The sequence below is a fragment of the Centruroides vittatus genome, unplaced genomic scaffold (genome assembly GCF_030686945.1).
Source record: "Centruroides vittatus isolate TY-2023 unplaced genomic scaffold, ASM3068694v2 scaffold_2802, whole genome shotgun sequence".
Classification (NCBI taxonomy): Eukaryota; Metazoa; Arthropoda; class Arachnida; order Scorpiones; family Buthidae; genus Centruroides; species Centruroides vittatus.
The window spans coordinates 710,952-727,181 of NW_027122693.1; the positions used below are offsets into that span (position 1 = coordinate 710,952).

Sequence of the window (16,230 nt, forward strand, 5' to 3'; positions counted from 1 at the left end):
CGGTCGAAAAGTACAGTTCAACGGACACTCATACGACACTTGTCGATTCATAAAAATACGCATCTGAGCAAATGAACATTAGAAATAAGCGTTTAGAATTTCTACCAAATGATGAAATCTCAAACAAAGTAGTATTAGTAATATATAAATCTATAAAAAAAACAACTCGATAGCGATAAAACTGGCAACAGAAGTTTCAGACTGGAAATCAATAAATTGTGCCGTTCGAAAAGCTGCCTCTTCATACAGCTACTCTTAAGCATTTATATAATTATAAATAAATAAATTCGAGACGAACAATATATGGAAGCATCACGTTACATAATAATTACGCTGACACCCCGCATACAAGTAAATATTCTTTCAACACAGCAGTACATCTATTGCGTTATGTCAAGAAATTTTTAAAAAATGGAATTATCACGTACAGAAGGGAATCAATTCGGAACACGTCACGCATTTTAAAACAGTTCTGTAACAAGTGAAGCCTTTCGAATATTTTGGCTGTGGACCTAACGTTTTCGGGAGAGGAGACGTACGTAATAAAATTCAAAACTGCACAATAATAAATCATGTTTTCAATCCGATACAAGTTCAAAGACATACCAGAATTAAAGCTTATAAAATAATAGAAAGCCACCGCTCACTTACGGCAATAAAATATGAATAATTCAGGAAGAGGGATGAAGGACGATTCATTTTAGCCGAAAGGAAATTCTTCGTAAGAATGTCGACTACTACTTGATAAAATTTAAAAAATGAAGACAGTAAATAACCTCGAAATAACCCCAATAACAGAATATTCACCCCACTATAACGTATAGCACAAAGAAGATAAAACTGGATTACAGCGAGGAAATTTAGATACATCTCCAGTGGATAGAGATTACAAGAAGACCAAGCAAAATGTAATAGAAGATAGTAGGAGTTTAATTGTCTTCTCCTTTTTTCTATACACTGTATACTTATATTTTTTTAAGAATATAAAATATCTGATAGATTCCTTATATATAAACAAACTTTTCTTCATGATTCACGCTTCTTGAACATCGGAGTTATCATTCAATTAGATTTATAATATCGTTTTTAAGTAGCGGAAAAAGTTAAAGGTCGCTACTCCCGGCTTTAAAAACTACCCCGTTAAAACAATTAAATTATAGAAAAATTCGCCATCTTCCTAAATCAAATCTGTTTTATGAGCAACGTAACACAGAATTACTCCATTAAAAAAAAATAATAAATAAATTGAAGCTTGACATGGACATGAATAAAAGCTGTATCGGAAATTCAAAAACAGGTATTATCTCTTGATTTTTTCGTTATCTCTTGTAGAAGTATAATGGATTTTTCCTTTCTCTCCCCAATTTCCGGAACGAATTTTACTCATTGTAAAAGCCTACTACACGAGCCTACTATAATAGCTGATCTGCTTTCGGAAATGCGTTATTATTTCTTTTAATATAATGACGTATTCCTGATTGGATCCATCCGGAAAATCAATAGAAACTATAGTACTAAAAGCCAGAACTTTTTTAATATTAATTTTTAACCGTTAGGTCTTTAGCACACGCAAATATTCTATAAAGAATGTACAGTACATCTGTACGTAAATATAATGCTTTAAAAATTTATTTTTTAAGCTGTATTGATTAGGAAATAAATACATTTAAAAATCACATTTGTGTTCACAGAAATCATGTTTAAAATTAACTAATTTAAATTTGAAATCATCTTTTGTTACTTAATTACATTCAAGTTATAAGATTTTGTTGTGTTTTTATACTGGATAATTATAATTAACCGTTTAATGAATCGTTTAAACTTAATTATTTTCGTAAATTAAGTAGGAGAATGATTGATAAAAATAATTTATTAAAGTGGCAATCATTTTTGATTGCCACTTTAATAAATTAATACGAATTAAATTAATAAAACTGTTTAACTGAAACCATCACTAGTAGCAACACTTCATTAAATTTTATCTAATTTAATTTATACGAATTTGAATTAATGCTTTGTTAAGGTGTATCAAATATATATATATATATAATTTTCAGCGAATTTTTCGTGATGCCAGGTCAAATTTTAATTCGGTTTTTCTGCCTTTAACGTTTTCTCAGACGAAAAATGTTAGTAAAATACAAGAAATTTCCAAAGAATTACATCAAAATTCTGAAGTAAATCAATTTTTTTTTTTAAAGAGGATCAACCAACAATCTTAAGATAACGAATAAATTTGGCAATTAAAATTATAAGGAACTTAAAAAACTAACAAATAACAAAAAAAGGAAACTGTGGAGACTTTGGAGCCATCTCTTCATAACTTGATACGGAAAAAACTGTTTAGAGAGGTATCAATTACAAAAAAATTGGCTCCAAAGTCTCACATTCACTTCCTGTGAGAAATGAAGGCACATTAATAATAATAATTATAGTAATGCTAAACTATGTAGAATATAACCGATACATAATTATCTCTTATAAACAGTGGTATGATTTTTCTCCCAACGAATAATCAAGATACATTAAGATTTTATTTCTTTACGGAAATATTTATGTAGTCTGTTTATGTAAATATGTCGGTGATTTATAGCAAACAAAATGTTTTTTTTCTTTTTTTTTTTAATCTTTGAACTTATGTACAATTTACTGTATATCGCGCTTCATAGCCCGTTTTAATTCTAGTAATTTTTATGGAAAAATATTCGTTACATCACAATAGTCTAAATAGGTAATTTTTGATATAACTACTAAACTGTAGCGCAAGAAATAATAATACTAATAATAGCAAATTCGGAATTTTTATTTATTTAATCTAAATTCTGAATGTTTCTTGCATTTTATTTGTTGCAGTTGATTTAATTCTTGTATTTTCTTCGTTCTATTTTAATTATTATCGCATTTTCTTTGCTGTATTTTATTTATTCTTCCATTTTCTTCATTGAAATTAATTAATTCCTTTATTTTCTTCGTTTACAATAAAGTTTTTAACTTTGCTATGTATGAAGAAAATACAATAAATGTTTCTGTGAAATTAGAATCTACTCTCAACTATTATAGTAAACTTGTAAGATATTTTGGTTTTATTTTCTACACACAAAGAAAACAATTCAGATATATATATATATATATATTTTAAATTAAACTTTTAAGAAAGTTTGTAACAAATAAATTAGCCTATATATCTTCCCTCGACGGCAACAGTACAGAATAATTTAGTATTTTCTTCATCAAAAATATGAACTCGAATTCGAAAACACGAGTATTTGTTAGTATATTCCGTAGTTAATTGCTCTTTAAAAAAAACCTTTCGATAAAATTAAGGAATACTGTTTTTTTCCCACAAATTTAAATTTATATCGTAGGTAAAAGTATGTACAAATTAATTTTTTACGAATATTAACGTTTAATGATCTATTGAATGAGGTCGACACAAATTTGTGACTTGGTGACAAAAATAACCTCACGTTTAGTTAGTTATTCACAGATACCGAAGAGGTTCCCTACTAAATATTTATGAGAAGATCCGTTTGCAAGTAATTACTAGCGCTAAATCGAGGTTAGACTGTATTGAAGTTTATTTGAATTAATACTTTGTAATTGTACTGTCCGTTATGTAAAATAATTTAGGACTTTCTCAAAGTGACCGATCTTAAACAACAAAAAAGGGGGACAAAAAATGCATTATCGTGAGAGTGCAGCAACTAGAAATCAATCGATTCCTTACGAAATAGAAAATCGATACTGTATTAAATTTTCAAGAACAGCTGAAGTCTTAAAGTGAGAACGTTCAATTCTCTAAACAGAGATTTTCCTTAATCATAAAACCGTGTTACTTCCACGAAAAAAAAATTTCAGCAACGAGTTGCTTAACTTTCCCGGCAACATTTAGTGGCGTCATCTGTTACGATCTTTCATTTAAAAATTTTTTAAAAACTTTTAATTATTATTAAACTATGTATCTTAGTTATTCACAACTAAAGTATAAATGCAGTATAAATTAAATAAAATGGCAGAAAGCTTAATTTTGAAGGGACGGGTTTTATAAAAAAAATTATAAATGCTAATAACGAGTAAAATCGCCATTAAGTCCCGTCTTACTGGAGATACACGCGACTCCCTTTATCTCCCCTCGACCTATACTCACCAAAATTTAATAGAATCAATCCCCCTAACAAACAAACCTCCATTCCAAATTTCAGAAATTTTCGACAAAAAGCACAGGAGTTATTAAGCTTCAAACAGGGTGGACAAAACACACATATACAGAAAAAACTCCGAATTCTTTTGTATTTCTCCACGTTTCAAGATGTCCTGAGTCCAAAAATGTAAAAAAATCTGGAGGAGTCTTTTTTCTTTTTGCCGGATCGCCATACTTTCCCTCTGTTATAACAGCCGGAAAAGTAAATTTCATAGGTCTAGTTTCATAATTTACACAAAAAAAAATTCTTCATAAATAAATTTCTACAATAGATAGCATCCGAATGGCCCATAAATCAAAAATAATTATTTATATGAATTAAACTTTTGCGTGTTTTAATCACGCACCGATCGATACAGGAGTTCATTGACGCCTACAAATGGAAAAATGGACATATAATTAGGATGTTCCGGGGGGGAAAACTGAGTTGTTCCTTTAAAATTTCATTAGAAAATAACGTAAGTAATATTTTTTATTCGTTTATTTAAGTCAATTATCGCAATTTAAAAGTGTTATTTACAGTTTCCTCCTCCGAACATAATCGACCATTGATGAAAGCAAACTTGAAGTTTTTAAATATTGACTTTTTATTTTTATTTCATTTAATTTTTAATGAGTTTTTCTATTATATTATTTACTTTATTATTTTCTTCCATTTACAGCATCTTCGTCTAAGTAATTTAAAAAAATTCAGACCAGATTTAACTGATACAAGTTACCTTTTATGTATTTTTCTTTCTCTCTTTTATTCGCTTTAAAGAATTAAGGACATTTATTTTATTTTTTTCTTACTTTATCGAATGAAGAAAATCGGAGTTTTCTCCTAAATAAAGATTCACGTCGTAAATTATAGAGTATTTTTTTCTGAATAATTGAAATACAATTGTGTAATACAGTATAAATTAAATAAAATAATTTATTCTGCTGCTAAAATTATGTAGAATAATAATATTTTACATATTACAACTAGAAATTCGTTTTAATAGAGATAAATCCATTTCAGTGAATATTTAAGCATATCTAAAAAAAAAATCTAGCAACGAGTTGCGTAACTTTGCCGGCTTTCATGAGATTTTATTTTAAAAATAACATTTTTATTATTAATCAAAATAAACAACTAAAATTGTATGTGACGCCATCTGTTATGATATTTTGTTATAAAAATTTTATATATTTTTAATTATTACAAAATAGCAAAAGACTTAATTTTGAGGGTAGAAATGAGTTTTATAAAACACCAAATGCTGACAACAAGTAAAATCTTCATAAAATCTTCATCACTCCTCGCGAAATATGACATGTGATCACTCGATCCCCTTGATCTTTCACAATCAAAATTTAATAGTATCAATGCCTTTAATATACAAACCTCCCTGCAAAATTTCAGAAATTTTCGACAAAAGGAACAGGAATTGTTAAGCTTCAATAGGTGAACAAAATCGTGCTCCCATACACACTAACATTCATACACAGAAAAAACCCCGCTAACATTTTTTTTTTGCATTTCTTGACGTTTCAAGGTCCTCGAGTTCAAAAATGTAGGGCCGTTTTTTGACCAATTGCCATAATTTTCCTCTGTTATACGTATACATAACAGAGGGATAATAAAAATTGATAGCTATTCATGATGTATATAAGTACAAAGAACACTGAAGAAATATGATCTGTATCAATTTTGGCAATTATTTAATTACGTTTTACACAAATTTCACATTAATTTCATTACAAAATAACAGAACGCAACAGATAATTTCAGTACAAAGTAACAATTACAAATTTCACTACATACTAACAAATCAAGCGAATATAAATACTGTATTCGTATAAATTGGGGATTTTTTTTAAATAAGGATTTACAATTTTCCAAAACAAAAAGAAAGAAAAATGGCCTTCTTGGTAACTGTCACTGGCCTTGGAGTTTATTTTTCGTTAAGGACTCATTACTGGTGACGAGGAAAATGCCAAATTCTACCCCTACACATACTCAAAAATAAAATATGTAAGATGCTCTTTACATCGTTACATGATAAACTTTAAATAATTAAAAATTAAACAACAAGGGCATCTGTCTTGTGATACTTTTAATCGCGAGTTTAAAAAAAAATCGTATTTAAAAAATATACTATTAATTTAATAAAAAGAAACTATAAGCAGACAAAATTTTTCAGCTCACCCAGTGGCAGAGTGAACAAAAACGCTCAGGCAATGAGTTGCTTAACTTTCCCGGCAATATTTGGTAGAGCCATTTGTTACGATATTTTATTTTAAGAACTTTTATATATTTTTAACTATTATAAAATGGCAAAAAACTTAATATTGAGGGTAGAGATGGGTTTTATAAAAACAAAAAAGGTTGTAAATGCTAATAACGAGTAAAATCGTCATTAAGTCCGATCCAACTGGAGATACACATGACTCATTTATCTCCCATCTCCCCACCTCCTCGACCTTTAACCACCAAAATTTAATAGCATCGATCCTCCTAATAAACGAACCTCCCTGCAAAATTTCAGAAATTTTCGACAAAAAGCAAAGGAGTTATTAAGCTTCAAACAGGGTGAACAAAATCGTACCCCTCCCACCCACACACGCGAACATCCATATATACAGAAGAAACCTCCGGAGTTTTTTGTATTTCTCCACGTTTTAAGGTATGCTGAGTCCGAAAACGCAAAAAGTCAGGAGGGGGTCATTTTTTTGCCAGATCGCCATACTTTCCCTCTGTTATGTATAACAGCCAGAAGAGTAAAAATCTCCGAACACTGGTAAACTTGGTCCGGGTTCGCCATGAAGAGTTTTCAGAGTTTTCTTCACGTTCGTAACACCTAAATAGGGGCCAGTCTCCCAAGTGTCGTAATACCTTAAAAGGGGCCAGTTTCTCAACATTTGCCGCCACTCTTGGGCGGTCAGAAAAACAAACAAAATAGACAAAATTTTCTATCTATTTCCGCAGCCAAGTACAGAAAACACTCGATATACATTATTGTAATTTATTGAAAAAAAAACATGAACATTAGACATTTATGAAAAATAACGAAATTCTCAGTGGCAACAGTGTTGGTTACTTTGATAAAAGAAAGTCATAAATCATGACTTGAAATATAAACACAGCTCGTAGTTTTTCAGCAAGACATTTGTCTCTTGATACAGGTCATACCGTATACATATACTTTAAATAAATACTATACCTATCCGTTACTTTAATTTTTATAATATAAAAATTATATATACCTATGGAATTTTAACACCTGCAGATAAGTGTGTAGTTAACAAGTATGAAATAATAAAAGGAAACGTGTATACGCATATATACAATAGTATACTGTATATATAATAATGCTAAAAATGAGAAATAATAGATAAATTAGATGTAGGGTGTGGAAACCGGTATTTAAATACACCGGTTTCAGAAACACACCCTATTTTTGAAAGTTGATGAGTAATACCGTTACCGAAATACCAGTACTGCTTTTCTAATTTTTCCCGATAAAAAGATTCATCTTCACCGTTTTCTATCATTATTATGGTAATAGTGTTGTTGGAGTGCTTTCTACACCATGCCTAGCGCTATGCGGGATTAAAGTCAAAGCATAACTACAAAATAAAATTGCTTTCTTTTGTTTTTTAGAGCTGTTCACGTAGCCTGTTCGCCTGTATTTAAGAATGTTCTATGTGACGTGTTTAGTATGGCAACCTGGTAGTGTGGTGCCTATGTTTCTAGACTTCAGTAGTGTATTTGTTATGATGACTGCAAGAAATTACTGGCACAAAAAGTACCTTATCCATACTCTACAAAAGCTTTATTTCATAAACGTTTACTAATTTTTTCAGTGTGTTTGTTTGTACAGCGATGTCTATGGTGTACAGTACAGTACAGTACGTGATTTTGTTTTGTTTGTCGATGGATGTGATGTTTGGTCTGTTGTGATGTATTGTTTTGTCTGTGTTTATGGCTCGGTCGTAGTATATTTGATGTGTTGTTTTCTATGGCCGTTTGAGGTGTGTATATGTACTAAAATTGCTGGGTGTATAGTAGCTTTTGTTTGATACCGGTTTGGTTTATTTGCATAAGGCAACGCGACACGCTAAAGAGGGATACCACCCGGGAGGACTTTCTAAGGGAAACTGGCCTCTATTTAGGTGTAAACGTGAAGAAAAACCGGAAGACTCCACGTGGCCAGCTCGTTGGTAAGGCGCGAACCCATGACCAGTGTTCATAGTTTTATCCACTCGATCACTGGTAGGCGTTTGGTACCGGAAAATTACAATTTACTCGATAATTTCCACACCCTACTTAAATACGAGATGACTGCGAATAATTCATGTCTAAATAAATGTACATTGATAATAATTACACCTCTTACTTTATCATTAACTTATTCAAGTGATATTCAATCACAGAAAGGTCAAAACACGAAATTTTATGTTATAAATAAAAGTTATTGCATTTAATAAATTACGTGACATGTTAATTTAACAATTATGAAAATTATAAAGATCATAAAATAATTTCTAATTAAACCTCGATATAACGTCCTACTAAATAGTCTCACTTTCGTAACTTCCTCGTAAACATTAAATCAGTATTTCACTCACTGATTCTACAATTTTTCACTGTAAACGAGTGTTACTACTAAACCACTCGGCCTCCAAGCTCTCGTACAGACCTCGTTATTAGATACAATCGTTATTGTTTGAAATAATTCAGTTCAGTGCCACACTCGATTCAGCGTTAAATCGAACAATCAGTGGCGCTAAATCGAAGTTTATATTAATTGATCAACATTTAAATAATTTCTTCCAGATAAAGAAAATTTTCCTAATTTATAATCCCTGTAATTCTCTACTTCATTTTTTTTTAATCTTCCTTCGTATTTTTTCTTATTAATAATTTTAAATTAACCATTTTACTCGGTATATTTAAAAATAAAATACGTGGCATTTTCACTTATTAAAATAAAAATGGATGCCTCAGAGTATAACGGTGAACAAGTTTGGCACCTATCCGAAAAAACGTGGGTTCGGTTCCCGTTTTCCATCCGAGTCCAAAGAATTTTTTCCGTCTGAGTCTTTGTTTCTATCTTTGGGTTGGTATACGCGTCCACCCAGAAAGAGAAAAACCACCCGGATATAACGTTCGCACGCGAAACACGTATAACGATTTATCTTCAGTTTATTAAATTTAGAAATTTCCGTTCGAACTCCTTTAAACTTTTATTTTATTTTCCAGCAATAAAGAATCTTAAATAAATAAATAAAATTGGGGCAATTTATTCTCAGAATAACGAATTTTATATTCGTTTCATCGGGAATGAATTTAAATTTATTATTTATTATTTAATATTCTTAATATCAGTTATAACATATTAAATATTTAATTTACTTGAAAAATTATCTTTCACAAATATAAGGTTTGTCTGTCTGTAATTTTGATAAGAATATATAAGTCTGACTTACGTGAACATATTTTAAAGTGTTTAATAATATGTAGAATGTTACACGCTGCTAACTTAGTTCATTCGGTAGACATTACATAAGGTAAATGGTAAAAACCCGTTAATTACTTAACTATAAACACCAAATCATCCTCGAAACAGTATTCTAGTATTAAAAAATCCAGCGAGTTACGTAACATTCCCAGGAAAAAGTTAAGATTGCGTGTGGTACCATCTATTATGAGATTTTATTTTAAAAGGCTAATTAATTATTTAAAATGGCAAAAAGCTTAATTTTGAAGGTAGGGATAAGTTTTATAAAAAAAAAAAAAAAAATAGTAAATGGTAATAACGAGTAAAAACGTCATTAAGTCCGACCCCACTCCAGACACGTGACTCCTCTAGTTCTCCACTTCTTTGACCTTTAACCAGCGAAATTTAATAGCTTCAATACCACTAAAGTCCAAACCTCCCTGATAAATTTTAGAAATTTTCGACAAAAAGCACAGGGGGTTATTAAGCTTCAAACAGTGTGAAAAAAAATCGTGTCCCCCAACACACAAAACCATATATACAGAAATTATCCCCGAATTTTTGCATTTCTCGAAGTTTCAAATTGCCCTGTCCAAAAAAATATGGTTAAGTTAAAGCTTTATCAGGTATTACTAACGAACTCTATACTAATTTTAATGTTCCTATACTTACAAATTTTTATTTTCTTCTCCTGGCAGTGGTTACTGTACACTTGTTTACAGAATAAATATACTTATCACGGCGAGTATCGTCGCGGAACAGAAAGCCAACACTGATACACGAATATTTCACACGTGGTTTTATAGAAAATATTTACCGACTAGCGGCAGAGATATCTGTTTACATTTATAGGCCTATATATATATATATTCTTGGATAAAATATTGCATAAAAGTGAGTGAATCTATATTAAAAACGGCTTGTTCCCACCATAGAATTCCTTCTTCCGTCGAGTGCCTGAAAAGTCTTAACTAGAACACCTATAAGTAACGTCAAAAGATACGAAGTTACTAGTGTTATATCTAATCTTGAAATATTAAAATATGTAGAAAATTTGGCCAGAGTTTATCGAAATAGGCTACTTTACTAGTTATCCAATTATATTAGCCAAGTAGGTTACTTCCAAATCGTGCTAAGTAGTAGCAATTTGTATTAAAAGAAACTGCTAATTATATACGTGGCCGATAGAAACAGTCTTATACAATAAATAAATAAATCCAGCAACGAGTTGCGTAACTTTCCCGGTAAAAGCAGTTAAAGTTGCGTATGACGCCATCTGTTATAAAGTTTTTAAATGAAATATCATAATATTAATATTTATAAAATGGCTTAATTTTGAGGGGAAAGGTGAGTTTTATAAAAATTTGTATTGCTAATAACGAGTAAAATCATTAAGTCCGAACCCGCTCGAGAGGTGACACGTGACCCCCTGTATCTCCCCACTGTCTCGACCTTTAACCACCAAAATTTAACAGCATTAATCTCCCTAATACACAAATCTCCGTGCCAAATTTCAGAAATTTTCGACAAAAGACACAGGAGTTATTAAGCTTCGAATTAGAACTAACATAAACTAACATTTCTTCACGTTTTAAGGTCCAAATATGTAAAAATCTTCTTAGGAGGGGGATTTTACCGATCGCTATACTTTCCCTCTGTTGTATAAATCAGCCGGGGAGGTAAAAGTAAAATTATATTAATTATATTTTTGAATTAAAGAAAACAATTCAATGTGCCACAATTCTATTTTGATGTGTTCGTTATATTAAATGAAGTCGATCGAGTGGTAACGACGTAAACTTTGTGTTTCCATACGAGAGATGCGGAATGAAATTTCGTACTAATGTGGAAGAACGAACATCTGCACAGTAAATAATAGAACCCGTGTAAAAAATAAGTTAGGAGCTAAGAAGGAAAAAAAATATATAAAAATATATATGTCAAGTATCTGAAACTTTTCTGACAGAACTAACAGTATCGATGGTGCCAAGATCAACAAATAATGAACTGTTTGACGAAACCTACAAAGATCTTTCAACTAAAAACAAAAAAAAAGTATCAAAAACAGTATCCTACAGCGAAAAATATCCTGTAGAATAAATTAAATTGTATACGAATGTGTTTAATTAGGTGCCAAAATTAGAAAATTAGGCTGTAACCAATGAAAATTGCGCCTGGCTTAAAAAAAATGGCGGCGTTAAATCGAAGTTTGATTGTACACGCACGTAAATCCGTAACTTATGAAACTTTAAAATTCTAATTGAATATTTACAAATTAAAAAGGTTCTTAACAGTAAATCTTATACAAACCTTGCTATCTTGTATTATCTCTGAATAGGAGTGGAGTATCTAATTCAAGGGTGAGAAAACATTTTGAGAATGTCTGACAAAAATGCGCATATTTTTAATTTCGAATAAAAAATTAGCGTTATTTTGAAGTATTTAAAAATTCTTCTATAGTTTTCTTTATGGCTGCAATCTGAAAAAATTGAAGAACTATAAATTCCCACTCGTCCGTCTGTTCGTCTTTCCTTTATCCCGAAAACGGAGTTAGATAGGCGAAAGCCAAGACCACATATGGAAACCTTAGAGGGAGGAGGCCCGATTAACTGTATACGAACATCCGGTACAAACCGGAAGTCACGTTATTTCAATTCAAAAATTTTCCCTCGAAAGGAGTTAGATGAACGGTACGACTCTGTGGCTTGCCCCTGTATGATGTACAGGGGCAAGCCACTAGTAATTTGAGATGGAGAGCATATATTTGCAGCCCGTCATTGCGACGACGTCACAATAAATAATTGCTCGTTAATACTCCTGTCATTGTTGACCCGTTACAATATAATTTGCATACTCGTTGCAGAAGGTTCGGTTTGGTTTGATGGGTACCACAACTCAACAGGTGGGCGATCTGTTAAGGGGATGTGTTCGAGAAGATATTTTATGGGTAACTGCCCTTATTTAGGTGTTAAACACGTAAAGAAAACGCGTGTCCAGGCGCGAAACCAGTCTCCAGTGGCATCAGAGATGGACCCTTCTCGCTAGCAGACCTACATAACGCAGTAGAAACTTCATTAAAATTACGGCGGATTCTCAACGAATCGAGCTAAATCATTCGTAATATCGATTATAAAGCAGGATCAAAGTAGCGTAAAACACAGGATACGCCAGTTCGACACAAAATTCTGATTAAAGTTGATTTATTTCTCGTAGAAATATATATATAAAACGAGCACAAAGCAATTTGTGAAGAATATTTTATTATTATTATTATTATTTTTTTAAATATTGCAAATGCAATTCGTGCAGATTCCATTTTCTAGATGATGATAAATCTATTACTTCCATTACTAATTTGCATATTTTTTCGCGTTTTAAACTGCATTCCGGACAAAAATAGAAAAAAAAAACAAGAATTTTTGTTCGGAATGCACTTTTAAAAATAATTTATCGCTGCACGCAGCAACGAAAATTCAGATAATGAAAACGAATTAAACAAATAATAAAAGGAGAAAAACCTATTTGCAGATTGACAATTTCTCCTACGTAATGGCCGCATTAATTTACATAATTAAGAAAAAATGGTAAAAATAAGAACAATGTATAAATTTTATATATTTTTTAAATATTTATAATTCCCGCGGACGACGTCACCTATAAAATTAGGTTCTACTGTACTTGGACGACCTATTCTAATTTAGCATTCTAGACACGTTAAGTCGCCCTATTTTTATTATTTACTTTCTTAATAATTTATCAAAGAGTCGAAAGCATTAAATACATGGAAAATTATTTCATGTTAGACATTGTAAATAAATAAATAAATAAATGGAGACGTTGTTTATTTGTTTTCATCCTTAATAACCGTTACCATTACCTTTAAGTCTTCAGATCAGTTCGGGAGTGGAACCGTATCTCACGAACCGGTACTCCGATTTTCCTGAAAATTTCTAGAAACGTTCCTCCTTAATACACAAACCACCCTGCAAAATTTCAGAAATTTTCGACTGTTGGCACGCCAGTTATTAAGCTTCAAAACTGGTGTCCCCCACATACAGGAAAAACCCTCAAATCGTTTCGTGTTTTACGGTCCCAGAGTCCACAAATGTAAAAATTTGGGGAGGTCATTCTTTGACCGATCGCCATACTTATCCTTTGTTATAGATTACACAACAGGAAAAGTAAAAAAATATTGTAGAATCTTTGGAGAGAAGGTACGTTGTGCCAATGAACTTTAACACTTGGATGGCCTTGTAGCGGAATACCAAGTTTTGATCGATTTAAAATAATAATAAATTGACAAAAAATAAATTAAGTTACGTTCACCGAATGTTACTTTTTATTACTACAGAAGAGCTTTAGTGAATTTTCTATAATCTTCGCGACTCTATGTCTTATCCAATATTGGAGACGATCGAAGATATTTTTAAAGCACCTCCAAAATAGATAGAAGTCCTCTAAAGAAAATATTCTTTCTTCTCGTTACATAATTCTGTTCGCTCGCCATTATATACACAGCATGCGAGTCACGTCATTTCTATCATCGAAGTAACCAAATATGACATCCATCATTGAGGAATTGGCATTGTTCGACGACAAATGCGAGGAAGCTCGTTACTAGATACGTTACGACATAAAAAAAAAATTATTTCTCCTTTCAAATCAACGGCGTAACGGCGTAACAGCGTAACAGCATAGTAATTACTGTATATACGAAGGAAAACCGACTGACAGACATACAGCAATATCAAATCAGAAAATAAATAATTCATAAGTATAATTAGAGATTACAAAAGAATTCTGGTGAGAATTCATTAATATGAGACCTAAATATTCCTTGACACATTTTTCTCCTGTCTTATCTTTATATAATACTTTCGCTTCGTAGAAACTGTCTTGTTACGTAACGTGTAACGTGCGCTAAGGCGCCACTTAGGCCTACAAGGAAAGTGGCATAGCCTATAGGCTCGCATAATTTTGCACGGGTGGTGTTGTGCAATTTATAAGTTCATCAGTCTCTGTGATTAAATAAATACTCGAATTAATTTAACCATGAAGCAGAACAATGGTAAAGGGTGTTCAACAAAGGGCACACCTCTTTGTACTGTACCTCCTACACTCATTAGTCTATATTCGTAAGGTTTTATTGAAGGTAAATGACGTCTAAAAACTTGGAAGAAAAATCACGTGTCCATCTAAAGAGAAAACTATGACCTACTTACAAAGAAAAAAATACAGTGATAGCGTGTTAGCCTGGTGAAAACAGAGCTCGTAGCACGTTACCTATGACGTAGATCCATCTGTATATTCTGCACGTTCCATAGATTCTTTGTTTGGATAGATACGTAGTTTATATGCCAATATCTACGATTACGTTACTTGTTTTTTAGTAACAGATGCAACTATTTTCAACCATTTTAATTGGATTTAGCAACTACTGAAGTCTGTTTTAAGTAATTTCGAGGCCCCAGCCCAATAGGTATTATACAAATAAAGAGCAACGAGGTAAGGATTCTAAGAAGGCGAGGTCCCACGGTTGGGTATGCCCAAGAGTATGCGTATTGCGCAAAGAATTGTTTCATTTGTGTTCTAATTTATGAAACATAGATAAGATTTGAATAAATTATTAACTAAACACCTGCCACTATTAATCATACGGCCGATGACCGAAAAGGAACTATATTCGAGGGTATGTAAAGGAGATAGGTATTAATATTCCATAATTCTTAAATGAAAACCGAAGGGCGTATTTGGGATTTCTTTAATGAGGGTATCCGTAAAAAGAATGCAAAAATTTGCGTTAATTCTAGGTCATTACCCGAAAGAAGTTGGAAATGGATTTTAATTCTTATTAAATGCAGTAGATCCCCGCTTTACGACCAAATTGATTCCTGTAAAACCGTCGTAAATCGAACTAGTAAAAAGAGATGGTAAAGAAGGATATTGTTGTGTTTTACAGTGAAATTTATTATAATTTTTAGGAATTTATACAGTGAAACCAGCTCAAAATGGTCACCTTACACAGGTGGTCACATTAGCAGGTTTCACTGTATATATATAAATAAATTTTTACACACACACAGTGTGTGAGTAAGGTCATTAAATTCTCCTTTAAACCAGGTGAAAAATCAGCGAATCTTGTATATACAGTACATACCTAAATACCCATACTACACAAGCAATAGAGAATAAGATTCTTAATCGCAGTCACGGGTTAACCCCATGGGATTAATCTACTTTCATGGCCAGACAATCGATAAAGGAATCAGAAGAGCGAGCCAGGTTCGAATCCTGAAATGTTCAGAGATGAATGACCTGGTTATCGGGATGTACGGGGACGTAGGACTCTACTCCAACACATCTTTTCCATTGTAGACACGGCCGAACCCATTAGGGACACGAAAAATGACTCTCTTAATGGCCGCACAACGGAAATAATTAAAATTTAAAAAAAACAGATTAAGAAAATAAAGAAAAATACATTTTGTACTACTCCTTCTCTACTTTCCGATGTATTTAAATTTTAAAAAAAAATCGTACTAATGGGTTGGCAAAGGAACT

General features: G+C 31.8%; 1 protein-coding gene across 2 annotated transcripts in view; it reads right to left on the reverse strand.

Annotated features, from left to right (window-relative positions):
- Positions 1–16,230, reverse strand: part of LOC136987871 (TBC1 domain family member 1-like) — an 80,116-nt gene that overhangs the window by 59,066 nt on the left and 4,820 nt on the right. The window lies entirely within an intron of this gene.